The sequence below is a fragment of the Lepidochelys kempii genome, chromosome 24 (assembly GCF_965140265.1).
Source record: "Lepidochelys kempii isolate rLepKem1 chromosome 24, rLepKem1.hap2, whole genome shotgun sequence".
NCBI classification, from domain to species: domain Eukaryota; kingdom Metazoa; phylum Chordata; order Testudines; family Cheloniidae; genus Lepidochelys; species Lepidochelys kempii.
In genome coordinates, this window is record NC_133279.1 from 3,456,415 (window position 1) to 3,480,038 (window position 23,624).

Here is a 23,624-nt window from a genome sequence, read left to right on the forward strand (position 1 = left end):
GTGCACCTCTGTCTTGTCTCTGTTTTTTGGTTCCTGTGTGTTTAAAGCAGTGTTACGTTGCAACCTTCCCGAAAGAGTATTTTGTGTTTTTAATCTAACTTCTGTTTGTATGCCATGAACAGAACAATCGCTAATCTAGCAGGTGGAGTTAAACGGGGGAGGTATGTACTCGGGAGGAGTTGTTAAAAGCCCAGCTGCAAAAGGCACCCAGGCTGACGGTTCCCCTAAGGAACGTTGCCCTGCGAGATAAGCATTGGTGCTGCCCGGTGCATGTATCTGTCTGCTGGTACCCCTGCATGGCACCCATCTCACTCAGGGCAGTGAGCCGCCGTGGCCAGGCTGGTTTCTCTCTGAAGTCAAAAGAATTATGCTGCCTCCCTTTCACTCATTTCTTATGTCATCCAGGGGTTATTGTTGCCATCAGCGTTCGTGTTTACTGGGGAATTGTCTTTCCCAGGCTGCCTCATTAATCTCATGTTAAAAGAGGAATGGCACCAGGGGCTGGGTGACTCAGGGGACTCGTGATGGGGCATGGAGATTTTCAGTTGTAGGACTACGGCTGGGTTTTTTGTGCCTTCCCTTGGGGTAGCTGGTGCTGGTGCAGGCAAGATACTGGGCTTGGTGGAGCTAAAATGGGTATTTAGCCCATGCCCCAAAGAGCTTGCAATCTTTTTGTTTTCTTTTTGTACTCCACCTACCCCTGTGGGGTCCTGGTCCATGATGGGCTGCCAGGTGCGCCTGCGATGTAGATAATTGTAATGCAGCATTGCAATTCCTGATGTTTACACGGTCTCTTTGGAGCTGCTAATTATCTGTGGTATCTTTGCCGGCAGCTGGAGTTCTGCAGACACAAGGGGGTTGGGTCAGAGCAGGTCCTATTCAGTGAAGAATTTATTGGATTAACTTTGCAGTGTTTTGAAAATAAATGATTGGGTGGCGCTATGCTTTCCCTATTGACTTGGTCTGCAGAGGTGGGGGAATTATTCCCAAATATATAACAAGGCTGCAGGGCCTCTGAGTGATGAGTCACGAGATCTTCTTCCCCCTCCCAAATCCCACAGGGATGGGGAAGCAGGTTGGGACTTGACAGTGAGAGTTGTTTGGGATTCCTGCCCCACCCCCATATCCCAGTACCCATACAAATGTGGTGAACTCACAGTGACTTTCATGCGTGTTAATATTTTTCTTTGGATATTTTTAGCTTTCGTTGAAAACTAAAAAATGTTGCTTTTTGGAGGCAGTATGGCAGAAAAATGTTGCAAGTTTCGGGGTTTTTTCTCCGACAGAAACCTAACCAACATAATCGGAAATAGACAGTTTACATGGAAACTTGATCCATCAAAAGAGCAGTTTTCCTTAGGGAAAAGGTGGGAATGGAAAACTTGACTAGATCTACCTGTAATCCCTCTCTGGTGCTGCTCGGCTGGGGTGATTATCAGTCTGTCGAAGGTCCTTATCTGCCCCCCGTTAGCATAGTCTCTAAGCACCTCCTGATCTCTGATATATTTACCATCTTAGTCCCGAGGCGAGGCAGGGCAGTACTATCCTCCCCATCTTACAGGTGGGGAAACGGAGGTACAGAGCACCTAAGTCACTCCCCCAGAGTCGTGCAGGAAGTCTGGGGCGGAGCAAGGAAGTGAGCCCACATCCCCCATCTCATAAGTTAGTGCCCCAGCCACTGAGCCATCCTCCCTCAGACAGGCACTTGGAATTGCCCCGGCGTCTGTGGGCAGGTGGTGGGCTGGCACTTTCGAATGACCTCTACAGCTGCCCAGCTGCAGGGGTAATTCAGGCAGTAACCTTCCCCCTCTAACCGTCCCACACCTATTGGCATGAGTTTGAGATCAAGGCCTGTGAATTGTCTGCCTGCTAAACATAGGGCTGACGCATGAGCCAGCAAAGAGCCACCTGGCCCCTGCATGTGTCCTGTTTAAAGAGGGCTGGGAGCGGGAGGAGGCAGCTTCCGGAGTGGAGGATGGCAGGGCTCGAGAGTGTGAATGTCTAACCACAGATCGATCCTGCCCGGCGAGGGCGAAGAGCCAGCATCCCTGCTATTAATTTAGAGATCTCCCCCGAGAGGGGAAACTTTACCCGCCTTTCATTAGCCTGCCCAAACACACCGGGCTCCCCATCGCCCCCTCCCCATGCAGCAGACAGGGGAAGACAGGCAAGGGTGAGGGAGGTAGCAGGAAAGCTGCCCTGTGATAGAAAAGTCCTGCCTGTCTCTCTCGGGGGGACAATCACTGTTACACCTGTAGCAGGTAGGATGGTGCAGCAGGGTGCCAGCATGGGGCTCAGAGAAGTAGGGTTCGGTTCCCTGCTTCACCAAAGATGATCTTGGGCAAATCTCTTAGCATCTTTGTGCCTCAGATCCCGCTCTGTGAAAGGGGGTGGGGAAGACCTCACCGAGGGGTCGGTGCCTTTAGAGCAGGATAACTTTGTACCAGGATAAATGTCTGAAAGTGACACCCCTCCCCAGCGTCGTTATTCCAGCACCAATGTCTGTTGGGAGACCAAGTCTAACAAAATTCAGACGCCAGACATCCCTGGTCAGTGACGCAATCATGGATGCACGCTGCTCTGTGAGTGAAAAATTACAGGCGCACCCGCCTTAAGGCTCCTTTCTGATGCTGGAGGTGGGTACGACAGCTTTTGGGTAAATGAGAATCAAGCCCAATGTTTAGTTCAGATTTCCCTGGATGAGATAAAGCCACAGAGACATGACCAGCTTTTATCCTTCTGGCTGGATCTCTCTCTCTTCCACGTTTTCAATCTCTTGTTCTAGCTACCGAATCTATCCGTCCATCCTACCAGGGGCAGCTTTAGCTGCCGTCCATGGATGTACTGGCACCCACAAAAAGCAGATTCAGATTAACCAGTGTGATCTGGCCCCATATTAGAATTGATCTGGACACCCTTCCGTTGTGACCGGGCCAAACAAAAGTGGAGTGGGGAAGCTGGACCCAGTCGCCACTGTGGGGTGAGTGTGGGGGGAGGGGGTCGCTTTCCAGTGCACACTTGCCCCCGGAGGGCCTCCCCTCCTTGCTGGGCTGTGATCAGGGTTGTGGTGCCAGGACAGAGCATGCTGGTGTTTGGTGCCCCCTAGGCAGTTTAGTATAGTGCACCCATTGAATCAGGACGCAACCTCCGCCCCTGCCTCCTGTAGGATCTACCTTGCTAGTTACCCTCCCATCCACAGAGTGTCTTTATCTATCCTTCCGACAACAGACTCTTATCTCTCCTTCCATCTGCAGTATCTACCTACCGGCCTAATTGACTATCTGCCTTTCCAAAGAGCTACCACCATCGCCCCTGGGGCCGGACCCAGATAAGTAATAACAAGATCTGTCCAGCTGGGTCAGGGGCTGGTCAGGGTTCGGTCTTATGTTTGGGTTTAGGTGTCACTCCTGATTGGGCTAGAAGGCTCAAAGCTCTGGGACAGTGTGAACACAATCACACTGACATTCAAGCAGCCCTATTTTACAGGTACCAAAAAAAACCCTCCACCCCAAACCCCTTTCATCCAATCAAAACCTCTTATATAAGCCAGTCTTACGCAAGGTCATTAAAAACCCCTCCAGCCCCATTCCTAGCTCAGGTACCATAATCCTTAAATGCACCAGCAGTCCAAGGTGCAGACAATTCAGCGGATTCCTGTAGCTCAGTGGGGGCAGGGACTAGCTGCTCTGGCTATTTTCTTTTCACAGCTCAAGCTTTGGAGCCAGGGTGGCCCTTACTCTCGGGTTGGGGTGAGCTATTCGCACTGCCCGGCAGCTTGAAGGTGCCCTAGGTGAGTGTCGTCGTAAATTACTGCCAGAGCAGCGTCCAGGAATGGGTAAAAACGAGAGCGAAGAGTTGGATTCCCAGGGCCTGGCTCTCATCGACACCGAGGGGCCTGCTGTGGCGTTTACACCTATTTCACAGCCCCCGGCTGCTGCCGGAACAGCACACCGTGGCCTTGGTGTAAAGGAGAATGGAGTCTCTAGGGGAGAATGGAGTCTTCTACAGTGTCAAGGGAGTATAAAGAGCTATTACGTCAGCCTGTCACCTGGCACAGGTGTAGACAACTCCACTAGGGGCCTGAGCTCCTCTAAGGGCTCACTCACTGTGTGTACATGCATTTATCCTCACACCACTCCTGTGTGGGCGGGCAGTTGTCCCCAGGTCACAGATGGGGAAACCGAGGCACAGAACTAAGCAACGGGTCCCAGGTCACCTGTGGCAAAGTAGGGAATTGCACTGTAATCTCCCCAGCCTTAGGCGAGGGCCTAACCGCTGCGCCACCCTTCCTCGCAGCCGTAACAGCCTGCACCGAACCCAGCCGAACAAAATGGCTGCATGTCTCCGCAGACAGCAGCGTCCATAGGGCTGAAAGGGGGCAGTGCGCCAACAACAAAGCCACCGGCAATGTGAAATGTGCAAAGCTCAGGCCCGGATGGGCTTTTTACCAGCCTCGAGTCCCTGTGGGTGCAAAGAAGCAGCCGTGTAGGAGAGAGGGCTGGGAGTACCTGCTCTGGGACACCTGCCCTGGGCGAGAGGGGAGAAGGAAGGAGTGTTGCCCAGGTTGGCGAGGAGGCCAGCACGCCCGGGAGAGGAAGGGAAGGAAAGTGTGTAGAGGGGAGGTTGGGACGCCCATGGCAGGGCTGGGGCTGACTCGGAGGGTCAGGGACAGAGGGACCTGAGAACAGTGGCACAGGGGGCGGGGTGGAGAGGTGATGGGGCGGGGATGTGGGGGTGAGGGCTGGAGCTGACCCCGAGGGACCTTGTGGGGAGCAGGGCTGTGACATGGAGCCCAGTGGGATGGGGTCAGGGTACCGACGGGAGGGCTGGAGCCAACTCCGAGGGGCTGTGGGAGTTGGGGGAGGTGACTATGAAGGCCAGTGTGTTCAGGGTTGGGGGGGTGTGAGGGGGAGCTGACGGGGGTCCAGCAGGGGAGAGGAGAGCCGACTTGGGCCCCTGGGCGCTGGGGGCCAGGGTGTCGGTGGGAGGTTCTGTGGGGGCTGGGAGGCGGTGGGCACTTTGCTGGGGGGCCGGGCGCGCTGTGTCTGGCAGAGATGGCGGTGCTGGGCCGGGGGTCAGACGCAGCGGTCACAGGGAGATGGGGTAGAGATGTGAGCGAAATGGGTTTATTACTTGGAGTCTGTTTGCCACGATTGATATCGACCCACAGCTGTCACCTCTCATTGCCGCTAATGGGACATGAGGAGGTTTCTGTAACCAGAGCGAGCGGCGCTGCTCTCTCCTTTCTGGCTCCTTCCCAGCCCTTCCTCTCAGGCCCAGTTTCATTCCTTCCTTTATTTCTTCCTCCCCGCCTGGGATGTTTGCTTCCTTTTTCCGTTCTTTTCCCCCTCCTCCTTTCATTTCTTCACCCCTTTCTCTTTCCCACTCCCTCTTTCTTTAGTTCACCTTTCCTTCCTCCTTCCCTTTCTTTATTTCGGCGTTTTCATTCCGCCCCCATCTTTTAACCTGTTGTCTTGTCTTTTTTCTTCATTCCCTCCTTTCTTTTCCTGCTTTACATTTATTCCCCCTTCCTTTTCTTTCTTCCCGTTGCCTTCTTTTCTTCTATTTTTCATGTCCATCTTTTTTCGTTCTGCTCGTTCATTTTTCCAATTTTTTCCTTTTTTATTTCTTCTTTCTCCCATCACTCTTCCTTCTTTTCATCAGTTTATTTCCTCCTCTCTTCTCAACCCCTTCCGTTCCCCCCCTCCCCATTCTTCTGAACCTCCCCAGCTCCGGCTACCTACCACAAAAGTCAGGGCTTTTCTATGCTCACATGAGGATGAGCTTTGAATTGGGCAGGTGATTTTCTTACTAGTCCTCTGTTAGCGCTGTTCTTCCCACACAACCCACCTGCTGAAGCTGTGGCTACGCTGCAGCCTCTTGTTTCTTCTGCTTTCCTCCCCGACCATGTCTTCGGGGGGCGGGGAGAGCTCAGCGATTTGAGCACTGGCCTGCTCAACCCAGGGTTGTGAGTTCAATCCTTGAGGGGGCCATTTAGGCATCAGGGCCAAAAATTGGGGATGGGCCCTGCTTTGAGCAGGGGGTTGGACTAGATGACCTCCTGAGGCCTCTTCCAACCCTGATGTTCTATGATTCTTCTTGTTTTAATTTGTGATCTCGCCCATCGGGGGAAACTTAACTGACGAGAAATGGCATATTGATCCCCAGAGCCGCTGCGGGGATGGTGTCATCTCCCGAGCCACCCAGGCTCACTGAAAGAGGCGAGGAGCCACTTATCGGCATCCTTCACGTCCTCCCCCTGGGCCAGGCTGGGGAGTGGTGATATCTTAGTATGCGCCAGCCACTTCTGCCTTGCAAGGCTCTGATTCCTGTCTGGTGAGTTGCAATTAGTCCATGAGGACCTGGGTAGGGAACGTCCTTGTTTGTCTGCTACTCAGTGTCAAAGCATTGGCTGCTCCCCTGGCTGCCCTAGACTGGGCACAAGCTTCTGCACAGTCCAAAGGCCAAGTACAGTCACGCTGCAGGGCGAGGAGACCAAACCAATCGACTGGCAGTTCAATGGGCACTGGGGCAACATAGACCAGTGCCTGGGGTATCAGGCTGGGACCCGGGCTTTCTGGGTTCTGTTCTGTGCTCTGAAGGGTCTAATTGTGGGGTCTGGGAGTCCGGATGCCTGGGTTTTATTCCCAGCTCTAAGAGGGGCGTGGGATCTATTGTGAACTCCACCCATGGTACTCAGAGAGGGCAGACAATTGCTCTCCCAATACATTGTGAAAATATTCACCGAGCGGCTCAGCTTAGCGCGGGGCTAAGAACCAAGGGATGCACCTGTCACGCTTCCAGGATAACTGCTTCTGTATTTTTCCCCCTTCATGGTCCACTCCAGGAGGGCTCAGTCAGCTCTCCAGGCCTGAGCAGTGACCCTTGTCCCACGCTCTGCTGACCGGGGTTCTAAGGCTGCACAGTTCCCGGCCTTACCCTGTGATATTCCCAGCAGGCTAGTCTTCCTAAAAGCCAGCATCTGCACTTTGCTTTCTCCCTGAAGGCTGTGAACAGCGTAACTGCCAGCGGTCGCAAGTTACCACCCAGCTCTTCCTAAGCAAGCGCCTTTCTTTTGAAGGCAAAAGCATCCCGGAGAACACACATCAAAACAATAAAAGTTCCTGTACCAGAGGTCACTGCTCAGTCTCATGGGGCCCTCGTAGGACACAGTCTTTCCAGCCCATCCGCAAAGGAAAAAGGTCCTGTCCATTTGCTGGACTGGAAAGCAGGCCCCAAATCGGTTCAAACCTGTCCCAGCCTCCTTCTATTAATAAAGCCTCTTCCTTGTCTCAGGGTCTCTGAAAAACTCAGTTTGAACCAGTCTATGCCAGCCTCCCCAGTGGGCGGTACCTCTCTGGAGGTGTTTACAACCCGATGTGCTTCATTTGAATCACTGCCCCACCTCTTTTTGGTTCCTGGGATAGCTGGAGTAACCCTGCCCGCTGGAGTGGCATACAATCACTGGCCACAGTGATCCGTCATCTTAATACAATATGGTCCCCAGAGATATTGCCTGAGGTTGAATCAGTGCCCAGTGAAATCTTCGAGCCGCCCGTGAGTGAGAATAGTGCCCGTGCGGAGGCAGGGCGTTGCATCCTCTTGGGTGTGGTTTTGCAGCATGGCTGCTCGTCTGAGGCTAGCATAAGAGAAGCAACTTGAGTGCCAGCGAATTGCGTTAACTGTGCAGTGGAGATGCAGTGCAGTGGGACGGGGAGTCCAGTCCTAGGTTCCTTTCCCTGCTCTGCCATTGCCTTGCTCTGTGATGTTGGCTAAGGCCCTTTCCCTGTCTGCTCTCCCGGGGGAGGATAACACTCCTGAGTTTGTAAAGCACTTGGAGATCTCTTGATGAGAATCAGGAGCTCAGCATTGTTGTTGCTGTTAGACTAGATGGTTGCATCCAGGTTCCCATTGGTGAGCTCAGTAAACAACTCCCTTCTGTCAATCTCTCCAGGGAGATTCGAGTCTGGACAAATACCCAGATGGCTGGTGTATTATTTTCAGTTTTTTGTGTAACTGGCAAAACCAGCGCAGCCCTGGGGCTCCTGGCAAGGCACCAGCATGGCTCAGGGTGTTGCAATGGGTAGGCACCGCTGGATCGGAGATGCACCCTGTCGGCCACCCAGACAGGCTCCAGGATGGTAAATAAATGATTCCAGACTCCACCCAATGCTCTACACTGTAGGGGCATGTGTGTGTGTCACCTGAGTGTGGGTTTGGCTTCATTTCTTAATGGATTTGTGTTTGTGTGTGCATGTGATTGTAAATGTGGCCCTGCGTCTGTGTGGTTGTGTCTATGAATTTGTCGCTGTGTGTGGGGTTCTGCATCTGTGTGGGGTTGTGAGTGTGTCCTTGTGGTTGTGTTTCTATGAATCTGTAGCTGTGAATGTGGCTCTGCATTTGTGTGTGGTTGTGAGTGTGTCCATGTGGTGGTGTGTTTATGAATTTGTAGCTGGGGGGGGGGCGGGGTTCTGCATTTGTTTGGGGCTGTGTGTATACATCTGTGTGTTAGTGAGGGGAAATGATCAGTCCAGATTACAAATATAATTTGCCCTGATGAATTCCAACACACCTCACACTCAGTTGATCCCATTTGGAGTCTCACCTCAGCCCCACCCGGGTGATATTTTGGACCAGGTAAGGAAAAAAAGTCCAGCAACTTTGTGGCATGTAGGCAGAAGGGATCATGCATCCCTTTACCTAATTAACCTTCAGGGTCCATGATGTCTGGGCCTGACGAACGTCAGAAAGAACAAGGTGGATACAGCTTAGCATCTGAACATTAACACAAGGGTGTGTGTGTATGAGAGGAAGAGTGAGAGAGACACTCAACCTTTCTGGAAATTGCAAGTTTTTGAGACAAATTTGTGTTGAAAATTGAATTCTCAATCAAAACACCCAAACCTTTTGACACTGAATTTAGTTGAAAAATATCAGATTTTCAGACCAGCAATACAGCTGGGCTAAATGTTCTGCCGATCAAAAAGTCTAAAATTTCAAAATTTTGACTTTTTTTTTTAAAATCCTGAAAAACGGGGGGAGCGGGGGTTGAAAAATTCCCACAAAATATGGTTATGGTTTTGTGAGCCACGCTGGTATCTCTCCCTCTCTCTGTACCCCCTGACCCTTCCAAGTGATCCCGCTCTTTCATCCTGCCTGCTTGCCTGAGAGGGAGCTAGAGAAGAATTAGGGCTCTGTGCTATTGGCCACTTCTTTGGTTCACTCCTGTGCATGTCTCCTGCTTTCACCAGGCATGCAGTCTCACTTTTGTTCATGTGTTATACTTTTTCTCAAACGAAACAGTCACAACTGCATAGCTTGTGCTCACGCACACCACAGTGACTCTCACTCACTCAACACACAATTTATCTTTTGGTCTTATCTAGACTAAGTGCTTGGCTACTCATCGGGTTATTCTGGAGTAGCAATTCTGAAGTAACTCCATGTGTGGAAACGCTTATTCTGAAGTAAGAGTGCTGGATTAAGCTAAAGAGGAACAAGGCACTCCGACTCCAGTAAGAATAACACGTAGAGTTATTCCGGAATAGCTAGTGCATTTTAAATTCATCTTCTACCTCTAATCTGAATTAATTTTTTAAATGTAGACAAACCCTTGGATTTAAAGGTGTTTGGCATTAGACTGAGTGACCGAGGCTTTAACTCATGTTCTAAAGTGTAATTGCTTGGTCTCCAGTAGAGATTTAGAGTAACAGCTGTGTTAGTCTGTATCAGCAAAAAACGAGGAGGACTTGTGGCACCTTAGAGATTAACATTTATTTGAGCATAAGCTTTCATGGGCTACAGCTCACTTCATCAGATGCATGCAGTGGAAAATACAGTAGGAAGATATAATATACAGAGAACATGAAAAAATGGGGGTTGCCAACCCAACTCTAACGAGACTAATCAATTAAGGTGAGCTATTATCAGCAGGAGAAAAAAAACTTTTGTAGTGCTAATCAGGCTGGCCCATTTCAAATAGTTGACAAGAAGGTGTGAGTAACAGTAGGGGAGAAATTAGCATGGGGAAATAGTTTTTAGTTTGTGTAATGGCTCATCCACTCCCAGTCTTTATTCAAGCCTAATTTAATGGTGTCCAGTTTGCAAATTAATTCCAGTTCTGCAGTTTCTCTTTGGAGTCTGTTTATGAAGTTTTTTTGGTTGAATAATTGCAACTTTTAGTTCTGTAATTGAGTGTCCAGGGAGGTTGACGTGTTCCCCAACTTGTTTTTGAAGGTTATAATTCTTGACGTCTGATTTACGTCCATTTATTCTTTTGCAAGGAGACTGTCCAGTTTGGCCAATGTACACGGCAGAGGGGCATTGCTGGCACATGATGGCATATATCACATTGGTGGATGTGCAGGTGAACAAGCCTCTGATAGTGGGGCTGATGTGATTAGGTCCTATGATGGTGTCCCTTGAATAGATATGGGGACAGAGCTGGGAACAAGCTTTGTTGCAAGATTTAGAAGGTGTTAATTTGATCAAGCTAGGTAACTTGATCTAGCTTCCTACTTTTAGATCTTAGTTTAGACAAGAACTATAACATACACCCTCTCTCCACAAACACACCCATACCACTGGGTCTCAGTCAGACGCCCTCTCTCACGCATACTGCTCCTGTATCTCTCTCTCTCTCTGACACACACTTCTCTTACTTAACTTGCTCACTCAAACACAGTCACACACCGCATCCCCAGCACACACATTCCACATCCATCAGCCCAGTGCATTTATCCCATTTCCATCATGTGAGCGCCGGTGGATTTAACCAGCAAATAGCCGCGCTTTTAATTCCCCAGCCCTCTCTTCCAATCTTCATCAACTCCCAGGTCTGTGGGGCAGGAGGTAGTGAATTAAAAGGCCTCATCGCTTCTCATTGCCTGTCTGGAGTTAAAGCAAAGAACGAGGCAAAGCAGTGCATTGATTTGCAGAGGGGACATCTATTGATCTCTTCTCTCTATGTAAGTGAACAAAGAATGGGACATATGTGGAATATCCCTGGCGATATGTGGAATGTGAAGAGGATGGCTGGGCTGAGTTCAGGAGGTCTGGTCAATAGCATGAGCCCTACCAGAGAGAGATCCCCACCCTAATAGGGTCCTAGAGCCTGGGCTCCAGCCCGAGCCTGAACGACTCCTCCACAGTTAAACAGCCCCAGAGCCCAAGCCCTGCATACCTGAATCAGCTGACACAGGCCAGCCGCAGATGCCTAATGGCAGTGTAGACCTACCCAGAGGTTCCACTTCTCCTTTGCCCTGCACCTTGTGCAGTCATTTACACTAGTGCAAAGTGGGCGCAAAATGCTGCCCTTCTGATTTTACACCCACTTTGCACTGGTGTAAATGACTGCACCAAAGAACAGCCATGCTGGGTCAGATCGGTGTCCTGGGTCACATCATCTAGCCCAGTGTCCTGTCTTCCCACAGTAGCCAGTGCCAGGTGCTTCAGAGGGAACGAACAGAACAGAGCATTTAGCGAGTGATCCATCCACTGTCATCCAATCCTGGCTTCTGGGAGTCGGAGGTTTAGGGACACCAGAGGTTTCCTCTCTGACCAACTTGGCTAATCGCCATTGACGGACCTATCCTCCATGAACTTCTCCTTTTGAACCCGGTTACACTGCTGACAGGCTCAGGGCAAGGGAGTTTCAGACCCAGCAACCTGACCCATCCTGGCTTCTTCCTCAGAGTCACAGCCTGGCTGTGTTTCCGCCAACGGCATCACTTCAGCCTCATGCAACTGGTGTTTTAGCCTCTGGTGCGAAGGCCGAGTGCTGACACAGCGTGCACCAGCATGGCATGATTGAAACCGACACAGAACTGCACCCGTGTCAGTCACACGGCACAGGTGCAAGTCACGGCTGTGCCGGGTTTGTGCAAGTGGCTAAAATCCCAGTGGAGCCGGGGCCTTGTGCTAGGCAGCCCTGAAGTGCTGAGCAGAGATTGCCATGCCAAATGCTGCAGAGAGACCAAGGGATCCCTTGTGGGCCAACCTTCCCTTTGGGCAAACCCCGCGTTCCCCTGAGCGTCAGGTTGCAGAGATGCGGAGAGCCAAGCAAGCCATTAGCTGCTCTTCCTCAAACTCTCTGTTGGGGATTGTTTCTTTTTAAAAAAGTTCTTGACTGGAGCTAGGAGAGCTAACGCTGCGCAGAGCAGGGATAGCAGAAGGCCAAACTTCCTTCATGCATTTCCTTCCTACCTGGGGCAGTGCTTGGGATGTGCTTCAAAGGGGTGAGTTCAAAAAGTCCCCGTTCAGCCACAGATTTCTTATCTGACCTTGGGCAACTCACTTAGCCTCTTTGTGGCAGTTTCCCGTTGGTCAAATAGGAATAACAGCCCTGCCCAACCGGACAGGGTGTCGGGAGGGTGAATGCATTAAAGGTTGTGATGTACACAGGCACTGCAGTACCTGCAGGTTGTATCAGTACCGAGAGAGACTGCAACTTGAGGGTGTCCAGTCCTCCGGCTGTCAACAGGGTGAGTGAATAAGGCCCTGAGTAATGATGATTTCCTGTAGCGTAGACACCTCTCCCCTTAGAAGTGGACTGAGCCCCACTGACTCATTTCACACAGGTGCCATTGAGTCTTGATTTTCAATCCTGGGCTGGATCTGAGCTAGTGATTTTGGAGGAGAACGGCTTGGCTGCATCTCTGAGACATCCTTCCCTGTTTCAGAACAGGCTGGGATGAAAAACCCTAGTTCTGGCAACTCACTGGGTCTTTCCCACCATTGGAGACCTCCCCAGTGCTCTCATGATTCTGAGTCCTGAGGGCTCAGTCCATATCAGGCCCATGGTCCCGGTCTGGACCGGTCTGTTTAATTAGGCAAGTTAGAAGGATTATTGTCCCCGTCCTACAGAGTCTGTGGCAGAGGCAGGAGTTGAACCCAGGTCGCTAGCTCAGTGCCTTAGCCCCAAGACCGCCCATTACGTGAGTGGAGAAGCAAGACGTGCGGCACCCCAGGCATCCTCTAGAGAGCTGCCCTCGTCGCAGGCGCCGGAAGGTGGCAGCAGCCCGGCACCAACAACACGAGCTGGAAGCAGGAGGCATAGCCGAACTGGGCCCAGGACGAGAACATCTGGAGGTGAGAAGCGGGAGTTGTTAGCAGCACAGGGCTGCCGGGCTGTGCCCGCGTTACCTAGAGGAGCTAAGTAACACATGCCAACGCACCCTGTGTTGCAATGGCCAAAGGCGGCTGCTGCTGTCCCACTCCTGCTTGCCCAATGGCCAATACCAATCTCTACTCCCCCAGCAGTGGGGCAATAAGGTGTCTCTGAACGCTCCCTCTAGAGAACGCGTGGAACAGAAGCTTCAGCTGGTGGGATGTGCCACCGGGCGCCTTCAGTGCGTCCTGTCTCAACTGCCAGCCCTCCGGCCACGTGACCCCATGGTCCGGGTGCAAGACCAGTTGCCCAGAGATCGGGTCCTGTGCCTGGCTCTGCTTAAGTTGCTTTCTGCTTCCCCTCCTGCTGCTTGTCTGTCTTGGCTATTTAGACTGTACGCTCTTCGCTGCGGGGCCTGTCCTCCGTTTTCTGCGCCATGCCCAGCACAACAAGCCCTGATCTCCGTGGAGACCTCCAGATATTGGCGCCCTCCTCTAGCAGCTCCACGGTAGGCAGGTAACTGGGTGTTGTGCCTTTTTGGAGCACTCAGGTTCCATATTCCATCTTGTTGGGCTTCCCCACCCCTAGCTGGGCCCTGGAAAGCTCCAGCCAAGGTCTCTAGTAGGTGTCCTTCAGCAGCTAAGCGAGATCCAATCCCAGCCCCTTCCGGTTAGTTACTCCCCCTCCGAAGAGTGAGGGAACTCTTTCCCCCTTTTCTTGCTGGGTCCTTTGCTCCCTTCCCAGAGACTGCCACCTCTTATTAGCATGGGCATTTGCTTTGCTCATTGCCTATGGCAGGAGAGACCACAGCCTGGTGTCTCTGCCACCCATCGCTCCCAGCAGGGGTCGCTGCGGAGAACAGCTCCCAGCACCGGCTGCAGATAATGGCCGTAGAATTTCTGCCTGGGAATGGGGTAGGGGGTGGGGAGAAACGAACCACGTTCACCGAGCTTCCTCTCCCAACCGGGGAGCCCGCGCAAGGAGGAGACGAGACCTGGGGCTGCCATCTCCCGCAGCATGCAGCGGTCGGCAGCTGGAGACCTGCGAGGGTTAACGCGATTGTCTTTGCAACCGCGGACGCCCTCCTGGGAGTGTGGAGTGCTGGGTTTTCATTTTAAGTAACCCTAACGCGGCATGTGATGAAATGCACAAGTCGTGTGCGACAGACAGAGCGAGCGGGGAAGAGAGACCAAGAGGGATCCAGGTGGCTCGGAAAGGTAAGAGAGCAGCAACCCATTCGGGGGGGAGGTCTTTAATAAAGAGAATTTTCTCCCTTGTAGGTATCTCCAGATCTTTGTCATCACTTCGGATTTCCAGTCACCCAGTTCTTAGATCCTTGCTGTCCTCTGAAATCTGCTGCCACTCCGACCCTCTCCCATCCTTCCGTATAGCCCAGCAGAACTTCCCCTGGGAGCAGGTGGCTCTGTGCTGTTGGATGCACGTGGGCCATTGCTTCCCATCACACCTTTTATTCTCACCTGAGGGTTTCCACCTTTTGATGGCGTTCGCAGACGGGACAGAACTTTAACTCTACCAGGAATGAAACCCGCTCCTTCGGTGCACAGGGGCTGATGGGCTGTCAATATTGTAACCGTAGGGTTCCCGCCAACCCTGGGCTTGTGATCACCCCCAGGACTGCTTGTGTTCATTTCTTTCCCCCATTTAAAACCATTTTCGTGTAACCAGAGACCAAGGCGACAGCCCTGTTTGGCGAACTAACTTCTTCGGCGTGCTGCTTCTTGCAGTGAGACCGGCACGGTGCAGGACTTGTACCATTTGAGAAGGGAGGGAGCATGGCCTGTCCTTGAGGTGTGGGGGTCGGAGGGGTCTCCTCCCCAGGGAAAGGTTGTGAAATTACCCTCCGGGTGGTACATCCCACAGGCAATAATAATATGCTCTTCAGATTAGAAGAGTCTTCACGAGCCCTGGGGAGAAACGCGTCTCTAGCTGGAGAGGATTTAGCAGCATCCACAGAGCAGGGGAACCAGCGTGCTCATGGGATGGTACCGCTGGGCAGCTGTAGCAAGATGCATCTTGCCCCCACCCCAGTGCCAGCCGCAGACCTCTCTCAAAACCCATCCTGTGTAGAGCTGGGGGGTGGTCTTGTTGAGCTGAACCCCCAATGTGCCAAGGAATGGAGGAGGACTGGGATCCATGGGCCAGATCCTTAACTGGTGTCAATCAGCATAAATTGACTTCAATGGAGCGAGATGATTTGCATCAACTGAGAATCTGACCATGGGCATAGTTTGGGGAGTAGGGGGGGACATTTCCCCCCAAACTGCAAGCCTGAGGCAGGTGGGAAATTCCGCCCCCCCACGTGCAGCCCCATTGGCTGAACTGGAGGCCCCCCATCCCAGATATAGAAGTCATACTTACACCTGTGGATCTGACCCAGTCATTCCAGTTTGGGCCCATTCAGTCTCTCACTAGGAGGCGGATATATTCATCAGGGTACAGCATCCCCCTGACCTGTCTCAGCTCAGGGCAATTTTATTTACTGCTTTCATATCTCTAAGCCCGTAACAAATGCACTCCCAGCAGCTTTTGGCAGTCAGCCCTCTACGAGCATGTAGGTGGGGAGGATGCATCGGGACTGTCCTGGGCTGCAAAAAGTGCTAAGCATCATGATTCAAAAACTGGAACAACAAGATGCTCTTCATGCCTGAGCTTTGCTTCCCACAGCTGGAGGCCCGGGAAGGGGCTGCCGGTGGGGAAAGTGGCAGAGGGAGCGGAGTGGGATTACCCCAGATGGGCTGTGCTACTGACTGGATTATTCCCTCTGATACCAGCCAGGATTGTCCATCAGTGCTGAGGGGGATTTACCCAGAGACGGAAAACCCCAAAGAGCTTCTAGGATTAGGTCGGGGCTTGGAGGATAAAGGCGGCTAATATTCCATCCCAAATCCAAGTCCCCTTCTTAGTGTGAATCCTAAGCGGAGCCAGAGAGAGAGAATGCGCAAGGGCCCAATCCTCCGTCGCCCTGCACCTGGCGCTGTCCGTGACACCAGCGCAAAGCAGGGTGGCAAACAGTGCGGGCACTGTCCCTTCTGACTTGCATGCTCAGCACCTACTCCCATGGGGCCCTGCGGGCAGCAGCAGGAGCCACGTAACCATTTATTTTGCTGTCTTCCGCGTGGGGTTTGTGCTTCTGGATCTGCACCCCACAATCCAAGTGGGCCTCTGAGTCGAAAGGGCCACGCAGCCCCTGGGTTTACATGGAGAGAGGAAAATGGCAGCACTCCTCAATCAGCCCTGGGTTCTCTCCAGAGCTGTTGCGAATCCTGCAACAAAACTGAAATCCGGACGAGCTTTGCATGGGGTTGGGTTGTGTGTGGCGAGTGTTACGGCCCAGGGAGGGCAATGACCCCCGCCCTTGCTCTTTTTTGCTGTATCCAGTGCATCGGCTCCACTATATAGTGTAACCCGGTGCACTGGCCCCTTTAAGGCAGGCCAGGATTGCTCAGGACCAGAAGCCTGGCTTAAATGCTCCCCCAACCCCTAGTGCAACAGCGAGCAGCAGCGTGAGGGAGGCCTTTTAAAACATTACTTTTATAGGGCTTTTCTAGCATCAAAGCATCCGATTCATCCCAGAGTCAATCGCTGGTTGGGCTGGAGCTGAGCCAGCCTCCTTGCCTCTGCTCAGCCGGTGTGACTGTGAAGAGTGCTCTGTTCTTAGCTGCCAGCCTCGCTCAAGGGTTTCGAGTTCAGCAGGGGGAGGCTAGTTCTCTCTGGGAACACGAATAAGGAGGTGCCGACTTGTACGCTGGGGCTCACATCTGTAGCTGGGGAGGTTGGGTGCTGCTCTCCACTGAGAGGGCAGCTTGCCAGGCACTTGAAGTGCAAGCGGGCATCATGCCGGTCTGCGTGGGCATGTGTTTATATATAGGCCTGTGTCCATCTATGTGTGTAGAGGCCTGAGTCTGGATTACAGCAAGTCCCCTTCACGCAGCCAGGGCCATGTAAATGAGACACAGGCTCTAGACATGCACGTGGGGAAACTGAGGCACAGCAATGTGACTGGCATCCAGCCCCCTGAACCGCCTGCTCATTAACATTTCCCTCCCTTTCTAGCCAGCAGGGGAGTATGTGCCAGCAGGGAGCACTCAGAAGAAGCGGCTGCTTCTAAGGGGAGACGCGTTGTTCTGTACGGCAGTGACGCCTTGAGCAGGATTTGGGCCCCATCGTGCTGGGCACTGCACACACGCAGTGAGGGAGAATCCCTGCCCCCAAAGAGCTTCTGGGCGAACTAGAGGAGACAGGGAGTGAACTGCCAAAGGTCACCCAGCAGCTCAGAGCCAGGAATAAAATCTAGGTCTCCCGACGCCCAGCCTGTCACCCTCACCTCTGTACCAGGCTGCCGGTCCATGCGCCAGGGGCTCTCTGTCCTTCCCAGCTTTGTGGCTGTGTGTTACGCTATCATAGTCGGCCTGAGCTGCCTGTTCACAACCTAACCATGGTGGGTGGTGGAGAGAGAAAGGAGCAGCGGGAAAGACTGCGATGGAGACAGCCAGACTCAGCTACTCACTCGCCTTGGGGGCTGGTTCTGGTCCTAAGCTTTGCCCCCGGGATTTGCTCCTGGCTCCTGTGGCCCAGACCCTATCCCAGCTGGGATGCTCTGAGCCTTGTCTGGCCTGCCAGTTTCCAGGGCTTTTACTTTGAGTGACCTTCATCCTTTTGAATCTGGCCCCCACTCCTCGTTTAAGGTTTCTGTTTGACAGTGTTACAAAAGCCTTTTAAATACCACTTCCCCGAGAGACCCAGACCAGCAAATGAGGAGAATCAGCACCTGGGGTCGGAAGAAAGACTTAAGTGGGGGTGGGAGAGCTGAGCGAGACCCGGAGCCTGATTCTCCTCCCACTCCCTCCATGGCTACACCTCTGACTCCAATGGAGCTACACCGGCCTGACACCGGAGTGAGATCAGAATCAGGCCTGCAGGCTGGGGTGCGGGGGCAGATCCTCTGCTGGTGTGAACTGATATACAAGAGTTGAGGATCCAACTGTCGGTTCTAAGCGCGCCCCAATGAAAGGCAGTGAGAAGCCAAGGAGGGGGTTAAAGAGGCACTCCCTCAAAGAGGCAAACTAGACAGGCAGAGCAGGGAAGTGGTTAGAGCAGTGGAGACGGGGTGTCCAGACTCCTGGGTCCCATACCCAGCTTTTCAGCGAGTGTTATCTAGGGGGTTCAAATGAGGGAGGTGGGACTCAGCAGACCTGGGTTCTGTTCCTCGCTCTGCCATGGGCCTGCTGGATGCACATGGGCAAGTCAGTTCCCCGCTCTGTGCCTCAATGTCCCCGTCTGCAACCTGGGGATAGTGATACCGACCGCCTTTGGAAAGTGCTTTGAGATCTACGGATGGAAAGCACTAGGTGTTCTTATCATCAGACCCATGTTGCAGATAGGGAAACTGAGGTGCGGGGAAGGGATTGTTTAAACTCTGTCAGTCTATCTATCAAATCACAGTTGTACCGAGCGCATCAGTACAGATAGCCTAGTGTCAGTTACACTGAGGCCCCTTTTCGCTGCCAGAGTGGTATAAAGGGGGCAGAGTACAAATGAGAATCAGGCCCTCAGTGCCTAATACCTGAGAACCGGCAGCATCTGGTACTGACAAAGCTAGGATTAGAACTCACGTCCCTTGCACCGCCTGCTAGACACGCTCGCTGAAAAGCTGGAAAGGGAACCCCGGTGTCCGGGCTCTCAGCCCCCTGCTCAGGCCAGTAGCAGAAAACAACTCCGTTAAATGGAGGCTGGTGTGTGTGTGTGTCCTGTCGCTGCTCCTCCCCGGAGTGTCTCTTCTGAGGACAGAGCTGTCACGCCAGCCCCTTTCCCCAGGGCTAGGTTCACCTGTGAGAGAAGATCTGGCCCCTGCATTCACGGCTCCCTCCTGGGAAGGAAGCCATCTGCCCAAGCCCTGCTCCCCCCTCCCTGGCTCCGGACTGTTCCAATGTCCCCTAATCGGCTTGCTTTAATAGCATTAGACGCTTTTAAACAAACAGGCCCTTGACCCTCTTCCCCCCCACCAGCTCTCCGCTAAGGAGGAGGAGGCTGAAACGCCCTGGGATGGCTGCGCAGGGCCAGCTAAGGCGATTGGAGGGGGATTTGGGAGAGATAAAGGGGCAGGAACCCAGCCAAGTCTTGCTTCAAAGATCCAGGCTGGTTTGTTTCGCACCAACAAGCATGAAACACTCTCCCAGCCGCACCCTGTCTCGTTCATCTCCCCTCATGGGCGTCTGCTTCTTCCCCGGCGTTTCATCCTCCCCTCCTGCCCTGGGCTGGGCAGGGTGAGCTGGTACAGAGCCCCCGGAAACCAAGCTAGGGGGTGCAGCCTGAAAACACCAGGCGCTGTCTGTCAGCACAGAGAGGTGAGGTGACTGGGTCAACAAGCCCAGGCTGTGGCAGAGCCAGGGGCAGAACCCAGGAGTCCTCCCTCCCAGGCGTTGCTGCTCTAACCAATAGACTCCACTCCCCTCCCAGACCTGGGGCTAGAACCCAGGAGTCCTAGCCCCTCATTTTCCCGACTCCGCTCTAGCCACTAGGCAGTATGTGGAGTGCTAGGGACAGATATATGCTGCTTACCCAGTGCCAGTTTGGGGGCTTTCCCCACACACGCTGAGCCACGTTCTGATCTGTCACCCTGGTATAATTCTATCCAAGCTGCTTCAGACACTTAAAGTTACGAGCCTGCGGGGTCAGGGCCTGACTGTGGTCGGAATAATCCGGGGGAGCAGTTACGCTGCATCCTGCCGGGGGTAGTGTGGGCAGGGGGCGGGGGGGAATAACTCTCTACGATGCAACACTTAGCAACTCCCTGCCCCTCCAGAGCACTGGCCAGCCGCCCTCCACAGGCGTTCCTGACTCTGATCTCCCTGTGATGTAAATCAGGAGGCACTTCACTACAGCTAGCAGATTGAGCCTGGGGTAACACAAGCGTGAGATCAGAATCAGCCCTTGTCTCGCTTTCCTCCCTCCACTCATGTCTGTTCTTCCTCCTCTCCTCCTCTTCATAACTCCTGCCATGTGAGTCCATTCTCCCTGCCCCCTGCCCCCACGTCTCCCTCCCTCTATGGGCCCAGTTCTGAGTGACGCTAAGGTCCCTTTACCCACCCTTTTGCGCTAGCAGAGCAGTGTCACTCGGAACCGGGCCCAGTGGGATTATTTCACGTGAGCGAGACTGCTCGTGGCTTAAGCTTTTTCAGGATCAGGACCTACGAACACTCGACTTGTGAAAAGAAAAACACTGCCGCGTATTGATATGGCGGGCTTTGCGGAAAGGAAAGCAAACTATAAAGAAAGGTCTCTATTGAAAACAGACAAACCAACGAGGATTTCATTTCTATGCATCTGTTAAACAGGATTTTACTTTTCAAAGAGACGTAAAATCCAAAAATCCAAACATCCCCGCCCCCAGCCCTAAATAATGAAAACAAGATAAAGAAGCAAAGAAAGAAAGAAAAACAAAAGAGAAAGATGGGGAAAAAGAAAGAAAGCTGGAAAAGAAACAATAAAATCATTATTCATAAACTTAAATGCCAATCAAATAACAGAGGTGTCTTTAATATCTTCCCCTTCCCCTTCCGATCTGTTATCCTCAGTGGCCTGTTTGCACTTCTGCTTTAAGCCAAGCAGAGAGAATTGTCTTTATTTGACTGTAATGTCCAGAAAATATAATAAAAGGAAAATGCAAAAGCAGAGTTGAGGACACTAGGTGAGTATCTGGCCCAAAATAAAGGCAGGTTCTGGAATAAGGGAAAAGATGGACTTGATAAATTTCACCTTGAGTTGGTGGTAGTAGGAAGTGGAGAACTTTGACCAGGGAACTGCACTCTCCCTCCCGCCCCATTGTAATGATTTTCTGTTGTTGTTTTTAATGTGAGTGAATATTAAATCACACTGGATGTTTCCATTTAACAGACGGGAGTTTAGTCGCAATCATCTTCTCCTCAGTGACATTTTGGATCTGAATATAGAGAGAATGTGATTTTTATCAAATCAGGTTCTGCACCATGGGCCTGATCCAAAGCCTGCTGAAATCAGTAGGAAATCGCCATTGATTTCAGCAATGCCTGGAGCCGTCATCAAAGTTATTGTTTATGCGTTGCATACAAAACCAGCTGCCTGGTTAGAATCTGCCAAATGCAGATTCCGTCACCTACCTCGGGACCATTCCGACACCAATATCTATGAATGTGGGCACCTTCTTCCCCGCAAGTCCTCCCATGATGGAAGAAATCTGTTGTTTTTGCTTGTTCGTTTGTTTTTATAATAAACTGCATTAGATGAAAACCGTGGTGGAACAACTGACCAAAGTGGTGTGTTTGCAGGATCGGGCCTTTGTGCGTGTGTGTTCTGAACAGGCGCCTGTGGAAGTCAGTGGAAAGACTCCCACTGATATTAGAAAGGCCCGTTACTGGGCCCAAGTCTCTGCCAGTCTGCTCCTGAGCAGCCATTTGCTCTGTGCGACCCAAAGGCACACCATGGGGCTAATCGTTTTCCACCCTGGATTTTTTCTCCCTGGGATCCTGACAATGCAAAATATGTTTCTTCTCTCCAGATTTTGATGCTTTTTGGCTTCCTGTTTCCTTTTCACCCTATTTTCCCTTTAAAGCTACTTTTCTCTCTATTATTTGCTTTAACACTGTGGGGTTTTTTTTTCAAAATGGCCTGTTGCCCATGCCAGTAACATTCCCAAATAATTTGCAGAGTTTTGGGGTTCTGTTTGTTTGGTTTTTGTTTTGTTTTTATTCTCAAATTAGCCAGTTTAGACGTTTCTGGAAAATAAGGGAAAGTTCAGGAAGAAAAAAACCCCCACAGTTTAAAAAAGAGAACTAATATTAAATGCATTTCATCCTATGGATTCTTTTCTCTAGTGGCGATGGCTTTTGTGGAAAGGGGTTATGAAACAGCTGTTTGTAAAAAAAAAAGCTAACCAAACTGGATTTGAATATTATTTTCATGGGATCAGTGGGTCCTGGAAAGGCAGTCGTTGCAGAGAATCCACACACAATTATGTGTGTGAGTAGCTTTATTCACACAAGTCCCATTTCTCATGTGGATAAGTGGGTACAGTCAGGCCTTTCTTCGGCTCTCTGTTGATTGGGGATAAAATGATAGGGGGGTTTCTTCTTTTTAGAGCGTTTCCTAGGGGGGTTGAAAGATGTGAAATTCACCAATCCCGACTCTTCTCTTCGTGCAGAACCTGCCTTCTTTAAGTCGTAGGGCCAGAACCTCAGTGAGTGAAACTCCAAGTTTCTCCGTTGACCTCAAGGGTCCTATGCCGATTCACACCAGCTGAGGGGCTTGCCCTTTATCTCAACTGAACCATGAATTTCTTAAATTCTCGTATTGCAAAAATAAAAAGAAGAGTCGCTCTTGGCTGGTTACAAGCCCGAGCCCTTCCTTTTCCTGCATCTCCCTGTGGGTGACTTTGTCCAGGAGGACACTGCAGGTACGTTCAGCCACAACCTTGCTGCTTGTCTGTTTCCTTATTCACAATTTAAAAAGCAGGGTGCAGAGGACTAACTGCAGTTTTACTATGGGCCGATGGAAAACCCAGCAGGAAAATTCCAAATCCTTCCAGCCTCAGGAGTAGGAGCTCTCGCTCCCTCTTTTCCCTAGGAGTGGGGTAAGAAGATTTAAAATTAACCCTTCCCCCTCCTTTATATATAAAGATGAATCTTCCTAAAACTCTCAGTGTCTCTCTCTTTCTCATTCATTTCTAACTGCATGCAGTAGTTTCTAGCTGAAAAAAATCCCCAGAGATCCACATCTCAGCGGCAAGGTAGGTGAAGACTAGATCTGAGAGCTCCCAAGATTTCTAGTTTTCAAGGCTGTGATTTTCAAGGGGGCCACTTTCAACCCTTAGTCAATTTCTTTCTTTCTGAGCCAGCAGTTTACCTAGGGAATTTTGGGTGAATGGGGTTTTTTGCTTATCACCCTATGATGTTTGAAATCCTGAAATGTGTTAAGACGCTCAGAAAATAGTTATAAATCATAACCAACAAAGGAGTTTTCTCAATTAAAAAAATTGCATTTTTCTTAAGTAACAACCCTAATGGAAGGGGTGTGGGGGGAGGGGGCAGGGAATTTCTCTTACAATCACAGCAGAGTGACTGAGATATTTGCCCAAATTGGAGACCTAGATCTTGGGGAAAAGTGAAGGTCCTTTGATTTAATTTTCCAGCCAGGCATTTGTTATATAATTCTTCCTTCTGCTTCAGAAATATTGGGCCCAAGTAACAAATCAATGCATCCCCACTCACAGTTTGCAGTGATGCCCTGGAGAAGTCAGGAGTGAGAGGTCCAGAACCGCTGAAGAATCTGTAGACAATGAAGTGTAGAAGTCTCCTGGAGACAAGAGAGCAGAGGACAGGTCTTCTAGAGATGTAGACAATAGACATGGTTTTCTGGATGTTGGTCAAGGAGACGTGAGGTGCAAAGGCAGAAAGGAACGACATGCCCTATAGCGCGTGGGTCTAGGCTGGGTCTTTAGGGTGCAGAAGGGGCTTTGGCTGGC

The 23,624-nt window shown here is 51.5% G+C and overlaps 1 long non-coding RNA gene across 1 annotated transcript; it reads left to right on the forward strand.

Annotated features, from left to right (window-relative positions):
- The first annotated feature begins 12,924 nt into the window (after positions 1-12,924).
- LOC140902802 (uncharacterized) lies at positions 12,925-14,743 on the forward strand. The gene is made up of 3 exons (XR_012156116.1): positions 12,925-13,089; positions 13,500-13,616; positions 14,389-14,743. It is a non-coding gene; the product is annotated as an uncharacterized lncRNA (long non-coding RNA).
- Positions 14,744-23,624: the final 8,881 nt, after the last annotated feature.